General features: G+C 44.6%; 1 long non-coding RNA gene across 1 annotated transcript in view; it reads left to right on the forward strand.

The window, feature by feature from the left end:
- Window positions 1–3,361: 3,361 nt before the first annotated feature.
- LOC143845329 (uncharacterized) overlaps window positions 3,362–17,436 on the forward strand; it is a 52,244-nt gene continuing 38,169 nt past the window's right edge. The window contains exon 1 of the long non-coding RNA XR_013234365.1: window positions 3,362–3,516. This is a non-coding gene — a long non-coding RNA (uncharacterized LOC143845329). The remainder of the gene's footprint in view (window positions 3,517–17,436) is intronic.

Here is a 17,436-nt window from a genome sequence, read left to right on the forward strand (position 1 = left end):
CCTGCAAGGGTGGCCAAACTGTGGCTCTCCAGATGACCATGAACTACAGTGACCATGAGTCCCTGCCAGTAGGCAGCAGCTTATGGTAATTGTAGTCCATGGTCACCTGGAGAAGCCACAGTTTGGCCACCCTTGCTCGAGGGGAAAGGTAAAGTAGCCAAGTCCCTTCTTTGAGCTTGCTTCTACTCAATTTTTGTTCATAGTGCTTTTATGAGTCCAGGCTTTCTCAACCAGGGTTGTGTGAAACCCTGGGGTTTCTTGATGGCCCTGGAAAGGTTTCCCAAATGGGTGGGAGTTAATTTTATATATATAATATTTAAAATTATTAAATGTTTATTGATGATATAACCATACATGATCATGTCAACCTGCCCCCTTTCCCAAAATGGCCAATGATGTGCCTGGAAGGGGTGAGAAGGGGAGGGGCCCCAAGTGGGCCTTCTCAAACACATTCTGCAGGATTGCATCCTTTCTGGGGTTTCTTGAACAATGTTTCAGGGGTTTCTCAAGAGTAAAAAAGCTGAGAAAGGCTGATTAGTCACTCTGGAAATGTATGGTGGGATGTATAAATGTAATAATGAAACAAATAGTTTTCCAGTTAGAGATACCTCTGCTCAACCCCTGCCCCCACCCCCTTATGATGTTCTATACCCTCTCATTCTGGATGATGGGGGAGAAATACCATTATGGTGGAGGGGCCAGTTTCTAGAATCACATTGCGGAGCCAGTCTTTCCTGTACCCAACCAAGGAATAACATCAGCTGCCGCCGATATCTCAGAATTTTAATAAGAGGATGAAGACACCTTGAACTCCCTTGCTATTAAAGGCTGCCAAATATGCCTTTTGTAGAAAACAAGAGTTTTTTAAAAAGTCTCCAAGTATCAAGAGACAAAAAATCTTAGTCAATGTAACTAAAGCTTATGCAGGAAGACACAGGGCAAAGGCACAGTTTGATAGTCAATGAAGGGCAAATGTTGAAAAAGTGGAAAGCAGAAGTCTCGCAAAAGTATCGGAAGGCAATACACTGCAAACTTTTCTACAGTGCTTAATCATCTAGCCCTGTGGTCTGTAACAGGGTCCTTTGCCTAGCGTAACACCCAAAGACACGCCAGGATGGATAACCGATTTTGTTTTAGCTGCAACAGAAGGAGAAACAGACACAGGTTGACTGTTCTCAGTGGAACGGGCTTCCTTGGGAGGTGGTGGGTTTTCCATCTTTGGAAATTTTTAAACAGAGGCTGGATAGCCATCTGATGGAGAGGCTGATTCTGTGAAGGTTCAAGGAGGTGGCAGGCTACAGTGGATGAGCAATAGGGTTGTGAGTGTCCTGCATAGTGCAGGGGGTAGGAATAGATGACCCATGAAGTCCCTTCCAACTCTATTCAATGACGAAAACCTGTGTAAAGCACAAAGTGTTATATACTCAAAGTGTTATATACATAGTGTTATATACCTACTAGTAAATAAGCCCGCTGCAGTCTTAATGCAGCGGGTGCTAGCGGGGCTTCGGAGTCGGCGGGTCCGGCGGGGCCGTGGTTCGGGGCGTGAGCGGGGCCCGGGAGTCGGTGGGGCGTGGCTGCGCGGCACTGCTTGGCCGGGTCGCAGGAGTCATCGGTGTTGTTGCGGGCGTGGCACAGCGCAGCGCGGGGTGGCTCATCGAGGCCCCCTGCCCACGTCGCCGGCTACCTGGGGCCGTGTCGAGTCTTGCACCTCCGCGCTGTGTGCAGCTCGCAATTGGTCCCTTGCCGCCGGACTGACAATCGGAGGGCCCAATCAGCAGGCGCTTTGCTTCGTGCCTGCCGATTGGGCCCCCTGATTGTCATTCCAGAGGAAGGGGCCTATGGGCCCCATTCCTCATCACGGACAGGGCCCACCTTTGGTGCCCTTAACGAAATATTTTATCCGCTCTGCTAGGAGCGGTTAAAGATACTTGAGAGGTTGGCTGCATCTCTAGACCAATGCAACAATATCACTTCCTCAGAGTCATCATCTCCAGGTTCACTCTCCTCCCCCCAAATCTCCAGGCTAGCCCAGGAGACCTGATCTTATACCTCTGGCATGGAAAGGGTCACCAGGTCAGTGCTTAACCTTCAAGCTCACACTAAACAGAGCATATTGCTAAACATTCATTAATTAGCCACACAAGTCTGTATGCTGTATTATCAAAATGGGAAATTAACGTGACCGTTTTAGCCCCGCCATCTATCTAAAGGGCATTCTGGCCTGCAGTTGGACATTTCTTGTTCCAGGGAGGATTTTTTGTTAAGGGGGCCATTTAGCAGCCTATTATGTTCCTGTACAGAACTGCCATGCTTAGACTTCTAAATAATTTAAGTCAAGTAGCATATTATGCAAAAAAAGGTTTCAGGTTTATTACAAAGATAATACTAATTAGCGTTACCAATTTTTAAATTGCTCCTCTTGCTGTCACTTTAACATCAATTGGGTATGTAGCAAATACCAAGTGATGTTACTTAAAGTAAGAGGAGAAGAAGAAGAAGAAGAGTTGGTTCTTATATGCTGCTTTTCTCTACCAGGAGTCTCAAAGTGGCTTACATTCGCCTTTCCTCTCCCCACAACAGATCCCATATGAGGGAGGTGAGGCTGAGAGAGCCCTGTTATTTCTGAAGAAGAAGAGTTGGTTCTTATATGCCGCTTTTCTCTCCCTGAAGGGGTCTCAAAGCAGCTTTCAATTGCCTTCCCTTTCCTCTCCCCATAACAGACCCCCTGTGAGGTGGGTGAGGCTGAGAGAGCCCTGATATCACTGCTCAGTCAGAACAGCTTTATCAGTGCTGTGGCCAGGCCAAGGTCACTCAGCCGGTTGCATGTGGGGGGAGCAATGAATTGCCAGATTAGAAGTCCGCATTCCTAACCACTACACCAAGCTGGCTCTCACTGCGAAACCCTTCCACTGTCCCTTTAAATTAGTTAAAACATTAGTTAAAGTGACATGACATTATTTTTTCTTGGCTAGCTGGCAACCTCAGACATAATCAAGGCAAGCCGAAAGCACTCTAAACTCCCATTGACTACAGGGAAGGAATTAATTGCCTATTAAAATTAATAGGAAGGTGGGGTGTTTAACGCTGGAGCTTCGTCAGTCTCATTGAGGCTGTAATCTAAGCACTGTTTCCCACGAGTAAGCCCCATTGAACAAAATTGGACTTGCTTCCAAGTGAACCTCCAAGTGTACATATTTAGCAACGCAGCCTCTATTTACCAACACTGTAGTATAGCCGTACTGGATTCTTTATCTTTATGTCTCAGAAGAAGGGTAACTTTCCTTTAAAAAAGAGTTGCAAGACAATTAGGATATAAACAAAGAGACAATGAGCAGAGACCAAGCATGGACAATTGACAATCAGGCTGCATTCCAACAACCTGCGAGGCTGAACACAGAACATCCCCAAGGGCAGGAGAGCAGTTCACTCAGGGCTTGCTGGAATGGCCCATTTGAACTTCAGCCTGACAGAATGCCACCCCCAAGATGAACTAAGAAAACAGCAGGAGTTGCAGTAAGTTACCTTCTGCAGCAGCTGCTCCAGGTGAGCTGGAAGCCAAGCACAGCAAGCATTTCCAGCTGGGAGAGCTTCTTGTCTGGCAGGCAGCACCTAAGGCAGGCTAGTCTTGAGGCACAGAAAGTTGGTGGTGAATTCCTTTGCTCATGCAAGATGCCTTGGTTCAGCTGTGTTCTGTTTGTGGTCCTCTGCAGCTGGCTAATCAGCACCTGTCTGTTGTTTTGCCTCCTTCACCAGCACAAGTGTTCCTAGAGCCCATCTCTTCTAATTCTTTGTACATGGGGCACGTCATGCTGGCCTTGGTATGACTGATGAGGAGACCTCTTTCAAGGCTGTTTGATGGGGTCAGGGCATCACTGTTGTCACCCCCCCCCCCATCCCCATGGCCTGGTAAAAGCTCTGCTGAATGGAGTTTTGACTCTTGAAGCCTTATACCTGGAATTTTTATTTATTTATTTTTGGTCTCTAGGCTACTGGTTGCAAATCTAGCTTTACTAACTTTCTTCCATCCTTGCTTTTGCTGTGTGATTCTTCCAATTTGGGGAAAGAGAATGAGTTAGCCATGTTGGCATTCTCCCCAGAGAGGTTCACAGTAACTCAAACTCTGACATCATTCCTAGCAACCAGCTTATTCCCTTTTCACTATCAAGAGAGTGCAGTTTAAGTTGGCTGCGGGTACGAACTTATTGGTCATTTCCAGCCCCAGGAGAAGCGTGCCTGGCCTTGACCAGGGCCAGGGCCTTTTCAGTCCTGGCCCCAACCTGGTGGAATGAGCTCCCGGAGGAGCTGCGGGCCCTGTGGGAGCTCTCAGCAATCCGCAGGGCCTGCAAAACGGAGCTTTTCCACCAGGTGGTGGGATGAGGCTAAGCCGCACAGACGATCTGGCCCCCCCCCTTACAGCAGCAGTAGCAAAGTCTATCTGGCACCCTCTACCCCTCCCCTCTATAGTGGGGTTTCTGAGGGAAATGTAGATGTGAGTTGAGTTTTTACTGCATCTTCTTTTATTAGGTGGGGAATGGTGTATAATCATGCCTTTAGTACTTAAAGCATTAAAGGCCTGATGTTTCTTTTAAATAACAGTATCCTTCAGCGTAACCAGAAACCATAATATTAAAAATGGCATACATCTACAGCGGCCAGATTGCAAGCATATATACCAGAATGGAGCAGTTTAATACTACTGGTTATCTGAAAAGAAGTAAAAGAGATAAATTTGGGTTTGGTTTTGAGGGAAGGAGTGTAATCATGGAGGTTTCTTAGAAGGAATGAATGGCTTTGTAAAAGCTGCATTTTTACACACACACACACACTTTGCAGTAAGTTCTAGTGAAAAAAGAAGTTCTGTTAAGGTAAATGCAATATTTATGTACTTATTTTAAATATGCCTATTCAGCCATTCAAGCAAGTAGGTTCTTAGAGCAACCTAACCAAAGTCAAGAGGCAGCAAAACAAGAGTGATGGGCTACAATTCTGGGAGATCCAGGATAGAAAGAGAATGATGGTCATACACTGGGTTGCCAAACTCCAGGTGGAACCTGGAAATCTCCTACTCTTATGATTAATTTCCAGATGACCAAGTTCTGTTCTTTTTGAGAAAATGGCTGTTTTTGGAGGGTGGACTCCAGGGCATTGAACCCTACTGAGCTCCTCCCTCCTCCCCAAACTCTGCCCTCTCTAGGCTCCATCCCCCCAAATTTCCAGGTATTTTCTAACCCAGATCTGGCAAGCCTAGCCATAAGTCTCAGTTTTTCATACTTTTTTCAAATTTAGCTAGGTCATGGAGTCTCTGTACCTCTTGAATTTGTGGGCACTTTAACAATTTTGAGAACATTTTCTCCAGAGGAACTGATCTCTGTCTCCTGGAGATGAGCTATGATTCCTGGGGACTGGCATCCCTAAACAGCTCCAGCTCCTGAGGCTGTGCATCAAGCCTGCACTTGAGACCTCACCATTGACAATGTAGTCATTCCAGATCCAGTCCCAGCTATTCCTCATCCAGACCTGATTCAGCCACCAGCTGTAAGGGAGTGGCAGAGACAATGGGCACATAAAGAAGTAACTCAACAGAAATGTACTGCCAAGTTGTGCTCCAGCTCTTATCCTGCCCCACATAAGTGCTGCCTCAGACGCTTTCCCCTTCTCAGTCTGTTCTAATCTTGAGCTGGCACAAGATTTCTGCATCAACCTGTTCCTAAGACTCCAACCCTGATGCTCTGGCTTCAGCTGCTGTACTTTAGCTGTGGGATCCAAGACCATGGCCTCTGACCCATGTTCCCAAACTAAAGCCTCCAGATCTATGGTTCAGACTACCTAGGGAAATCTTGCTCCTAGGAAGACTCTTCTCATTGTGATGCCTGGCATTTAGAATGGGCACAAAGGAGATGCCCCTGGGGATCTTCTCAAGCACCTTCTGCTGCAGTGAAGTAGAGAATAACCAGGATTTTATCTGTGAATTGGCAGACAACCAAGTTGATAAATAGGTGACCATTGGGGGTTGCTGGGCTAGGTTGACCCACATGGTTTTGGTTACAGGAGTCCATGTCCTTATCATACCATACATCTAAGAACCAATGAGGCCAAGACCAAAAAGAATGGATAAATCAGAGAAGATGAACACAAAGGTATTCACAGATAAGTGCAGAAAATCATTGAAAGTGTTGAAACACTTTTCAACACTTAATGGCAAAGGACGCAAAATGTTTTGTTTGGTCCTTTTGGCAAAATTGTTCTCTACTGAAGTCTTCGAATGTCCTGGTTATTGATGAGGGGCAGAGAACACACTAATGAGCTCTTTGATATCTTAAACACCTGGAATGCTCCCTTCTACTGAACGATGCATTAATCGCAGGGATCATCCTACACAAACAGGTATGGGATGATTCCAGAACACTCTGTCTTATGTGACACTGTCGCCTGTCGGTAAATAAATCATGTGTTGTTGTTGAATTTAGCAACGCTGATACAAGTCTGGGGAAGAAATGAGTTTGTTTTTTTTTAAAGGAAAGCAAAACTTTTTTGCAATGCAGGACAAATTACACCAGGGGTAGTCAAACTGCGGCCCTCCAGATGTCCATGGACTACAATTCCCAGGAGCCCCTGCCAGCATTCGCTGGCAGGGGCTCCTGGGAATTGTAGTCCATGGACATCTGGAGGACCGCAGTTTGACTACCCCTGAATTACACCAAAAGGTGGCATTTGGAAATGGTTTAAGAACTGAAACAGTTGTTAATCAGTCCTAAATGAGACAGAATTGAAAAAAGTAGGATAGAAAAAATGGCACATGTTTTTGAAAAGTGCTAATATCCCCAAGAGTCTCTTTGGTTCAGCAACTGATGGGAGCTTTCTTAGGGCAAATATATGTGTCAACATGAGGGAGGGGTATGTATATCCAAGTATATGAAGGCTAGCTCTATTTTTTATTCTTTATTTGCATCCTCAAAATACACGCCGTGAATAAATGAAAACCTTTTACGATTCATTATTTGTGTGTACACAGGACAGGTTTTAAGAGTCTAATAAAAAGAAAGGCTGCGGAAGAGTGAAAGGCTTTTTGGTTGATTAACTATGGTCTTTTGGCTTATAAATCAATGGCCTGATGAAAACACTCTGAATGTCTAAGGCAGTAAACACCTGACCCAAAGGAAGCTTCTTTAACCTGACTGGCTGTGTGGTAGACCATGAAATGTTCTATCCTGGATAGCCCAAACTAGCCTGATCTATATCTTAGAAGTGAAGCAGGGTTGGCCCTTGTCAGTATTTGGACAGGAGACCACCAAGGAGGGCCAGAGTCATAATATAAAGAAAGATATGATGACCTAGACCCATTCTCTCACTCCAGTGCAGAATTTCCCCTCCATCTTTTCCTTCCTTTCTTCTTCTTTTCTGAAAATCTATAGCTGTCCCACCCAGTTACTTATTGTATTTTGATTCAGGCTCAGGCTAGGAACTTGGGGGGAAAAGAAGCAAAATCATGCTCTTAACTTAAGCTTCTGAAAATAGGAACTGCTGGAAACTCTGTGGTAAAACAATGTCTAGAGTTACTCTCTGTTTTCCCCCTGAAGTGGCAAAACAGCACACAGGACCTCACCCTCTCCTATGTCCCCGCCACCAAACCTTCTGGCAGTTGCCAGAGTTCATGATATGCCTGAATGCAGCTTGTATAAGTATAGCACATTGCCCTGTCTATAGTAAAACCATAGCGTTTCTGCTGATTTCTAGAGCTACTCGGCTTTTGGGATTCCCCCCAAAATGATGTAAACAGCCACTGCTTCCATATTTTTTAAAAAAATTATCCTGTTGCCACGAGGACCATTTATGCACTGGAGGTTTCATGCCGGGCTGCAGGCTGGTTTTAGTCGTGTCAGGTAGCCCCACCTCTTCCTGCACCCACATGGGGGAGCATTTGGCCCGGTGCTCCTCATCTTCCACCGATTTTTTTCTCCTGCATGGGAGCTGGGGTAGTGAAGTTCCCAGTGCATAAATGGTCTAGGAGAAGCAGTAGGAAACAGGAACTGGGGCAGATCCCCCAGGTCAACTGGCAAGCTTATGATGAACAGTTTTGACTCTGATGGGCATGATAACATGCTGAGTTTACACTACCCGACGTTCAGGCCTAAGGGTGAGCTCCTCAACCCAGAAGACTTCAATCACATATCATGCCCAAGAGGAGAGGGTTGAAGGAAATGCTGGAGCTCAGAAAGGCAATATGTCGATGCTCATCACTTTGGTTGGCTGTTATGCTTGAATGGGTCCACAGTATTTTTCTCTTCCTTGTTCTGGATAGGTTGTGGCCAATTGTGCAAGACTTCAGTAAATCACAGATGGCATTAGCAACAGTACACTCTGCGGCAAATTCTTACTATTTTTACCACTCGGGGAACTGCAGTAGAATTTCCTAATTATTGGACACTGCGAGCCTGAGAGTCATAACTCTGAGGAAAGCAGAATTAAAGCTACCCTGAAACACTAAGCGTGAGTACAATTGGTGTTCTGGATGAATAAATAAAGAAGTGTTAATTCAGCTAGAGTCCCAATGCAGTTCGCAATGGCCTTTCAGATCCCTGTAATGGAATTGGAAAGCAACAGCAGCGTGTGGTTGATGATTGGTCCAGATGTATATTATTTGCAGGTAAAGATAAACTCATTTATCTCCGGTGGTCCATTTGTCCACAAAGGATAATGCCCCTTGACCCTTGTGAAGGATCCTTTCTCTTCTGCTAATCCAGTGGCCTGGAGACGTTTTAGCAAAGTGTCTGTATGAATCAAATCACGGCTGCCTTGTTCACTTTCAGCCATTCTAATCTCTTTCTGCGGAAGGTTTTGATTTATTCCAACCAGAACACCCCCCTCCCCCCCCTTGAATCTAGACTCCACTACGGCATGATAGCATGGTGGACTTAATCCTCCTTTTCTTTCTCCTTATGTATTCCCAGGTGGGTTTTGCATGCAGGCAGATTGCGGAGCGGTTTTGTTTGTGCCTCATTGTAAATATTAATTTCATACCTAATGACCGGCTGGAAGGCAACTGACCGGCTGCTGAGAAAGCCGGTCTGTGTGAATTTTTACAAAATTGCCTCATTTGGGGGGAAAAAAAACAGTAAGCATTTTTAGACAGATGTGGATTACATGACTTCCTTTTGTATAAGGTACACACACCAGATAGAAGAGTTAGTCCTTATATGCCACTTTTCTCTACCCGAAGGAGTCTCAAAACAACATACAATTGCCTTCCTTTCCTTTCCCCACAACAGACACCCTGAGGTGAGGCTGAGAGAGCCCTGATATCACTGCTCGGTCAGAACAGCTTAATCGGTGCTGTGGCAAGCCCAAAGTCACCCAGCTGGCTGCATGTGGAGGAGGAGTGGGGAATCGAACCCAGCTCACCAGATTAGAAGCTGGCGCTCCTAACCACTGCACCAAGCTGGGATAATTGCTTGATACTGTAGACTATACTGGCATACAGTGCTTCATCTGGGCAAAGTATTCCACTTCATTTAGCCTTAGGAAAAGGCAAAGATGTAGGGCTTGGAGACCCAGCCCAGTGGAGTAGATTTGTCTCCTCTTACCATCAAAAAGGCTGTTCTGGGGACCATAGGCCCTGCTTGGATGAAGGCCATGTTGGATGGGGCTGTAGTTAGGAGGGGAAATAGGTGTGATGGAGTGAAAAAGCTGTGTTGCTCCAGGCCATTGAGGTGCTGACTACATGCTTTCAATCACAACTCCATTGTTTTAAAGACTAGAAACTGAAGCTTTCAGGAAGCTGAACTCCATATCAGCTATGGAAGGGTTCAATACCAAACATTTAGGGTTTAGGGCCCAAGGGAACAAGTACTGCAAATTCACAGCAGGTAATGGTCATGTTCTAGAAGCAGCACTTGAACATGAGATGTAAGGATACACAAAGTATTTTCCCTTTAAAGTATTCATATATGGTCAGGAAGACCATTTTCATCCCACTGGCTTTCTTTGGCAATCTTCCCATTGCTGCTATTAAGCATTTTAAGTCCCCCCTCCCAGCTGATCCCAGCATCTTGAGGTAGGCCCTGGCTGTAGGAGACCCCCACCTCCACTGCAGGGGGTTGACAACTCTACTTCAGAGCAAATTGTTGGCCATTTAGTAAGCACTGTTTAAATGGCACATGTTTATTTCATGTAAAGTAAGGAACTAGACCCTGGCTTCAGTTGAGCTTGAGAGCTTCAATTAAAGATACCTCTGATGCTTTACCCATTCTGTTTCTCCATAGCTTCACATAATAGTGGAAATATATGTTAGTCCTAGCAAATCACTGAAGCTTTGGATGTTTTTACCTCATTCATGCATAACTGCTAGAGTTGCCAACCTCCAGCTAGTGGCTGGAGATCTCCTGGGATTACAACTGTGCTCCATGAGATCAGTTCACCTGGAGAAAATTGCCACTTTGGAAGTTGGACTCTATGGCATTATGCCCCACTGATGTCTCTGCCTTCACTAATCCCTGCCTTCCCTAGACTTCACCCCCCCCCCAAAAAAAAACCCCACAAATCTTTAAGCATTTCCCAACCTGGAGCTGGCAACATCTGCCCAGTTTCTTTTCTGAAGGAAGAAGGAGCTACAACTACCATTGCAACTTGTGTTAGAGAAAGTATTTGGGATTGGATGACATTTGAAATAGGGTTTAATCAGCCATTTGTGACTGCTTTTGGTGTTGCCTCTTTAATTCCACTAGAAAATGATAACTCAGGAAGAATTTATCTCTGTATTTACTTACAAGCTATCCCGGAAACAGTCCAGCATACTCAACTTGCAAGCAGATGATGGCATAAATCCTTCCAATACACCAGTGCTGCTGCAAACAAAGCTGCCCCTCTGCCAGGAAACTCTGCATTTGCACACCCCAAGAGACCTTCTGATTTAGCAGCCAGAAGCCGGGATAAAATGACCTCAAATAATTCCCAACGTCTTAGCTGGTTTTTGATTTGAATTTTTCCTTCATCCTTTTCTTCTCTTCATTCCATTTACGAAAAGGCAACATGTGTTTTTATTTGCACCCTTTATCTCCCCTTAAGATTCCTCATTTATCTCAATTAGACAACAACCAAGGATAGCATTAGTGGAATTCCCTTTATTGCAAAATCATTCATTTTTTTTCTTTCCCTTATATCCCATCTTTCTAGATTTTATCTTGTTCATGGAAGATGCATTGCTGTCTTTTATGATTCTCTTATTCTGTTTCATATTTCCTTCCCAGGCTAGCCTGATGTCCTCAGATCTCAGAAGCTAAGCTGAGTTTGCCTTAGCCAGTGTTTGTATGGGAAACCACCAGGGACTATCAGGGTCACCATGTGAAGGCAGGCAATGGAAAACCACATCTGAATGTCTCGTGACATTCTGTTATTGTGCTGTGTCAGACTGGGACCCAGGTATATGACAGACCCACCTCAAAATAATTATCCTGGCGATATGGTCTGACACTTAATGTGTAGAAGACCTTTTGCGTGTTATGAGCCCCACTATGCAGGATACAAATCCTTTTTTCATAGAATCACAGAATCATAGAGTTGGAAGGGGCCATACAGGCCATCTAGTCCAACCCCCTGCTCTACGCAGGATCAGCCCTAAGCATCCTAAAGCATCCAAGAAAAGTGTGTATCCAACCTTTGCTTGAAGACTGCCAGTAGGGGGAGTTCACCACCTCCTTAGGCAGCCTATTCCACTGCTGAATTACTCTCACTGTGAACATTTTTTTTCCTGATATCTAGCCTATATCGTTGTACTTGTAGTTTAAACCCATTACTGCGTGTCCTCTCCTCTGCAGCCAACAGAAATGGCATCCTGCCCTCCTCCAAGTGACAACCTTTCAAATACTTAAAGAGGGCTATCATGTCCCCTCTCAACCTCTTTTTCTCCAGGCTGAACATTCCCAAGTCCCTCAACCTATCTTCATAGGGCTTGGTCCCTTGGCCCCAGATCATCTTCGTCACTCTTCTCTGTACCCTTTCAATTTTATCTAGGTTCTTCTTGAAGTGAGGCCTCCAGAACTGCACACAGTACTCCAGGTGTGGTCTGACCAGTGCCGTATACAATGGGACTATGACTCATTTTCAGAGTCAGCCCTTCTAAACAGAGTATTTACACCCAACTAGGAAGCAGCATCTACAAGATCAGGAGTCTGAGTCAAGCCAAGTATTCCTGAGCTTCGCTACATGCCATTGGAAAACCCATGGTTTTGAGGATACACATGCTGGAAAATGTGTGTGTTGCCCTGTCAACACAAAATGGCCACCATGCACATTGAGAAGATCATGCACAGTATGCTTTTCCGGTGTGTGAGGTAGGAGTGGCAACCTCGCAATGACTGTAAAGGGCTTCAATGAAACTCCTTTAAAAAGCAGTCTATCAATTCACTCCTTTGCTCTGCAGAAACCAGATCACTACATGGTAAACTTGCACCAAATTGCCCAGCAGCATTGAAGTCCATCAGTGCCTAGCTGTACTTTTCTTGGGGCAACTGTGCTTACAGGGATTACTGAAAGCCTCTTGCATATATCTTAGAGCTCAATCTCTACCCAGCATGATGGATAGGCGATGCCAGATTTGAAACTGGCCAGAAAACATGATTAGCCAAGGCGCTAGCCAAGACGATACAGCACTGTGGGAGAAGGGAATATCAAAGATACCCATTTTGTAAAAGGATAAGAGTAATCAAAGAAGTCTGCTCACTGAATTCCTATTCATAAAAACTATCTCAGTTATTTTTATTTTTATTTTTAAGGAACAACATCATCAGTAGCTCCTTTGGGGAATGGATCTTACATCTCAAGACATATTCTCAAAAGGATATGGATTCGTTGTTTTAATTACTGCTGTTGGCAGATACTTTGGAGTTAAAGCAGTTTATTGGCGATGCATTAATTTCAGTGGCAACAGATTTACATTTGAGATGAGTCCTGTTAGCTTGCAAAAATGTGGAACTTCTTATTGGCTTAGTTCTGGAGATGGTATTGAGCAGGGGTAGTCAAACTGCGGCCCTCCAGATGTCCATGGACTACAGTTCCCAGAAGCCCCTGCCAGCGAATGCTGGCAGGGGCTTCTGGGAATTGTAGTCCATTGACATGTGGAGGGCCGCAGTTTGACTACCCCTGGTATTGAGTATTGCCTACCTATTGAGCCTGTTGCATTTGATTTTTATATCTTGAATTTCCTTTCCTTCATAACCTCCACCCCCCCCCCCCTGACAGATTCATGGCTTTAAATATTTGCCAGTTCAGGGAAAGAGCTGAGCTGTCTCTTGTAAAAAAGAGGATAAAGAAGGATTGGCATAGATGTTTTAAATATCCAACCCTGCAATCTACTCCCCAAAACCCCTGTTTTCCATTTCTGTAGAGAAAACATTTTCATCTGTGCAGTGCTCTTAAGTGCATGGAACCACCCACTCCATTGAAAGAAACAAGAAAGCCGGCTAATGCAGGATGCTTTTTGGAAGACACATGGAATGCTGGAAAAGAGAGAGAGAGGAAATGCAGCTCACTGAGAGTGCCTAGATTAACTAGCATGGCTTCCTGTGGGACTTCAAAAAATGTATGGGCAACACTTGATTTCAGTAGAGGTATACAAGCAGCTATTTTTTTAAATTGTCTCACACCACAAGCAGGCAAATGGGAACCCCACCAAGGGCATAGGGTGGGCAAGTTTATGTATTTATTTATAATTGGATTTATATACCGCCGTTCGCCAAAAGGTCTCACGGCGGTTCACAATAAAATATAAAGTCAAAGTAAATCACATAAAATCCCATAAATACCCCATTATTACAATAAAAGATGGCATTCTATTCTATAACTTTCCCCACTTTCCCCGCTTGTTCAGAGAGAGGTCGAGCGTTAATCCTGTAAGAGAGAGAGGAGAGAAAGCCTGGCCGATGGATTAGGGATCTTGGATGGAACCCGGGCTCTGCCCTGGCCTCAACCATATGCCTGGCGGAAGAGCTCTGTCTTACAGGCCCTGCGGAAAGATGGTAATTCCAACAGGGCCCTTAGCTCCTCCGGGAACTCATTCCACCAGGTTGGGGCCAGGACCGAAAAGGCCCTGGCTCTGGTCGAGGCCAGGCGAACATCCCGGGGGCCCGGGACAGTCAGTAGATTCATACCCGCAGAGCTGGTTCCACTGTTATATCACAGATTAAATGTATTAAATGTATCTCAAGATATTCTTGGTAGGCCACTTATGCTACTTGAAGTGTGTCACAAAGACAACTTTTCATGGTATCTGTTCCTTCTGAATTGCTGTTTCTGTAAAACTGAATGCCCCCTTGTGTCAAGAGAAAAGGTGAGTTATGGTTGTGGCCTGAGGCAGAGGTAGTCAACTTGTGGTCCTCTAGATGTTCATGGACTACAATTCCCAGGAGCCCCTGCCAGCATTTGCTGGCAGGGGCTCATGGGAATTGTAGTCCATGAACATCTGGAGGACTACAGGTTGACTACCCCTGGCCTGAGGGACATCAAAATTCCAGCTGACTTCCCTGTCCAAATCTCGGCCTATTTTTATATCTATCTGTCAATCCTATATTTTTATCTTATTTACAAACTGCCACAGGCATCGCCCCTACCTCCCTCTCTGGTTCGTTTGTGGCACTCGTACAGTATTGGTTTTATTTTTTAAGAATGTATTTTAATAGATCACTATGAGTAAGATTTTATTGTAGTTTTATAAAACCCAATTGTATATTTTTAAACCCTGTTGTAACCTGAACTGAGCCTTTTGGGAAGGACAGGCTAAAAACACAAAATGAATGTTTCTGAAAATATTTTTAAAAATACTTCCTTTTACCTGGATTTCTGAAGTTCTGTTCCAGACTCTCCGAGCAAGGCTGGGTCAAAGCCTAAACTATATGTCAGTCCTTGAAAAATGGAACTTTCTTGGTTTGGCCAACTGTGACAAAGCTTTCATTTTCACCAGGTGACACCTGTGATCAGAATCCAGCCATACATCCCTAAAGCTTTCAGGTTGTGTGACATGTGAAATGAGTTCTCCTGGGAGGACTCAGAAGCAGTACTTGTATGAATTTTACAAGATTGCATTAAAGAGCCAGCTTGGTGTAGTGGTTACGAGTGCCAACTTCTAATCTGGCCAGCCAGGTTTGATTCCCCGCTCCTCCTCCACATGCAGCCACTTAGGTGACCTTGGGCTTGCCACAACATTGTTAAAGCTGTTCTGGCTGAGTATTAATATCAGGGCTCTCTCAGCCTCACCTACCTCACAGGGTGTCTGTTGTGGGGAGAGGAAAGGGAAGGTGATTGTAAGGTGCCTTGAGACTCCTTCTGGTAGAGAAAAAAGAGCATATAAGAACCAATTCTTAGAATCATATAGTTAGAAGGGGCCATACAGATCATCTAGTCTTACCCCCTGCTCAATGCAGGATCAGCCCAAAGCATCCTAAAGCTTTGGCCATCCTTCTTCTTGTTCTTCTTCTTAATACAAATTTGCTCTATTAGGAAATGGAACAGGTATTTTGAGGGCCAAAGTAATATGTAATGAAAACTGTCACATCACATGAAGGCAGAACCCCAGATCTGTTTGTTCTGATTTCTGAAGCCTATGGCCATCTTAATTTATTGATTCATTTTGATTTCTGGACTTATCCTGAGGAGTCAGGTTGGGTAGTAATGTTTCATGGAAATGTTTGCTGATATATACGGAGGATGTCTCTGTTTTGCACTGAAAAGTGAAGAGAGTCGGACTTTTTCTATATAACCCACCCACGAGGAAAGAAGGTTGCATACTATATTCCTTCTAGGACTGTGAGTCTACAACTTGTCTGTGTTTCCCCTTTGCCCTTTCCAATTTATCTAAACAGGCAGCCTATGGTATTGGGTCTGCTGAGTCCCCGCTTGGGGTGAGGAATCCCCTACCCTGAATTTCTATTCTACACCACCTTTTAATATGCCAGCAGGGTGGGAGATTTTAAATTAAAATAAAGTGAACATCAATAGAACACACAGGTGATATAACTTCTAGAAAATACTACCATAGAGTTTCTAGTGATTCCTAGGGGTACTGCTGTTGCTTCCAGGTATTCCCAGGAAGTGATATCATTGCACAGCCATCGCTGCTTCCCCACACCATATCCCTAACCCTAACCCTACCCCTAACTTTCTGCCAGTTGACAGACACAAGCAGCCAATCCTACCTGGTCCTGTTATTATCTTACTGTTGTGCTTCTTCACCCTTGAGCTGTCCCAGACTCCCCACGTTGAAACTACAGTACAAATGTGTTGTGTGCAGTATTTTATAATTTCCTAGAAGATTAAGGCATTGCTCCCAACGTAGGTCTTAAACCTTTCCTGTAAAGTCCAAATAAAACATTATCTTTAGTTGGATCTCAGTTCTGCTGACCCAACTTGATTTCTGTGTCATCACACAGCAGCCATTGGGGATGCCATTGAAAGAATCCAAGGAACCTCCTTGGGCATGGAACTGCAGCATGGTGGGGCCACACCACTTTCAGTTGCTGACAAGGTCCCAGGCTTACATAACTTCAGAGCAAGTGCTTATGAGCATTCATATCACCTTTGTTGCATTTTGAATGAATGGGGTCTGTAGTCAACCTTAATGGGGCAAGTAGAACAGAACTCAAGCCTTTCCTCCCTCTACCTGCTTTTGAAAAGACAACAAGCAACCAGTTCTTTATAGCAGCAATTTATGTCCTTGCTACCCCTTTGCTACAAGTTTCCATCATGGCTGCAGCACATGGTCCTTGCTTCTGGCTGTTGTTTACATAGGAGCCACTAGCTCCGCCTCCCCCTCAGGACTTGATTTACTCTGGCAGCATTTGTTTTCCCCTGAGAGTGCATGGCCTCCTTGTTCTAATGGAGTGACACTGAATGGAGGGGGAGGGAGAGCAAGTATGTTGCCGCTGTGTGATATATTGTGATATTTGTGTATAAAGCTTTACGAGAGGCTGTAACAGCTCACCTTCTGTCTCTGCCTAAATCTCTTCTGTTTTCTTCTGTTTTTCAAGCCAGTCAGCCCCACCATAGACAGTCTTGCTGCAAGCGATAAAGCTAATTGTCTGCAATGAGTCCTCCTCATATCTCTGCTTCTTGACTCTGAGAGCAACAGTGCTTTAGGCAGCTATGTTCACCCTTGCCTTTTGAATCTACAAGGAAGTGGTAGAAAACAGCCTTCTATGTAATTTAGGAGTTAGGTTCGTATTTTATCATATGCCTTTATTTTTTAACTTTAGAATATATTTGCAGCAGGGCAGGTATGTACTTATGGGCTGTGATTTGAGAGGTCTACACAAAATAGCTGTAAGAAAAAAAGGACAATGCAGAAATTCAGCAAAGACAGTCATCTACAATCCATAGTCCATGGCTTTGGGGGTAGAGTCCAGAGTTAGAATCATAGAATCATAGAGTTGGAAGGGGCCATACAGGTCA

Source organism: Paroedura picta, chromosome 10 (genome assembly GCF_049243985.1).
Source record: "Paroedura picta isolate Pp20150507F chromosome 10, Ppicta_v3.0, whole genome shotgun sequence".
Classification (NCBI taxonomy): Eukaryota; Metazoa; Chordata; class Lepidosauria; order Squamata; family Gekkonidae; genus Paroedura; species Paroedura picta.